Source organism: Poecilia latipinna, unplaced genomic scaffold (genome assembly GCF_001443285.1).
Source record: "Poecilia latipinna isolate Pla-1442-1.1 unplaced genomic scaffold, P_latipinna-1.0 Scaffold1202, whole genome shotgun sequence".
NCBI lineage: Eukaryota > Metazoa > Chordata > Actinopteri > Cyprinodontiformes > Poeciliidae > Poecilia > Poecilia latipinna.
Window position 1 is genome coordinate 183,252 of NW_015113818.1, and position 1,043 is coordinate 184,294.

The window sequence follows — 1,043 nt, forward strand, 5'->3', positions numbered from 1 at the left end:
GTCAGGACTGGAAACCAGTAGAAAGTGGAGTTAAAACTCACCTGATCAGATTTTTGCTTCTCCTTCTGTTCACACAAACCGAGTCGGAGCGAACAGGAGAACTGGACCTGATTCTCCAGAACCTGAACCGGATCCACCTGAGGCTCCGCCCCCTCTGACAGCAGAGGTGTGTTCACCTGTTGAAATGACAGGAATCCTGTCTGATCATCGATACCAGGAAATAAATGTTTTAAATAATACATTTTAAATGTATTTAGTATTTTTAATCAATATTTTATTAAATTAATGGAGATTTTCAGTTTTATCTATAAAGAAATTTAACAACCAACAAATTTCTGCTCAGAAACACAAGAGCAATAAAACTAATAGTTTCTGCTTGTTCTAATCTGAGCCAACAGAACCAAGAATCTTGAAATGTTGATGTTTCTCCACATGTTGACACGACCATCTGATATGTTAATATTTATCAAATACAGATTTTATTAATTTATTTAATCATGTTTAATGTTGATCTGAAGGAAACTTTGATTCTCACCTGAACCTCTTTCATCCTGAACAAAATGCTCTTTAAGCTTTGGCCTCTTTTAGTCTGGAGGCTTTAAGTTGTTTAACTGGTTTGTCTCAAACGTTTCGATGGAAAAGTTAAAAACCTGCTGAGTTACAAACAGGTTTTAATCACTGTAGGTGTTTACTGGAAGATGTTTATCAGTTTCTGTCTCTGCTGTGCAGGAATGTTTCCTCGGTGCCTCAGTTTGGGTTGAGGTTCACACAGGAGATAATGGTTTCCACGGTGACATATAGCTGGAAAACAAGGCCTAAACTATCAGTTCTCTACTATTGGGTCCCGTCAAACAATTGATAATATATTATTTATGGGAGAAAACCATTGCCTCAACATTTAATGCAGACCAAGTGCTCCCTATATGTGACTGAATCTGGTTCAGTGCAGGGAGAAAAGTTCAGATTGAACCTTACAGCTGATGCCTATCATCCATCTCAACCAGTTAAACCAGTTTGAACATTTATTTATAATCTTTCCTTCA

The 1,043-nt window shown here is 37.2% G+C and overlaps 1 protein-coding gene across 4 annotated transcripts in view; it reads right to left on the minus strand.

Annotated features, from left to right (window-relative positions):
- The window catches only part of LOC106960623 (protein NLRC3-like), a 31,930-nt gene extending 31,725 nt beyond the window's left edge, over window positions 1–205 (minus strand). For 2 of the 4 annotated variants that reach the window (XM_015053811.1, XM_015053808.1), the window contains exon 1: window positions 42–204. The gene's annotated coding sequence lies outside the window, so the exon portion shown is untranslated. Of the gene's footprint in view, window positions 1–41 lie in introns of all 4 variants that reach the window. The other 2 variants (XM_015053810.1, XM_015053809.1) reach the window with 2 other exon arrangements.
- Between the last annotated feature and the right edge of the window lie 838 nt (window positions 206–1,043).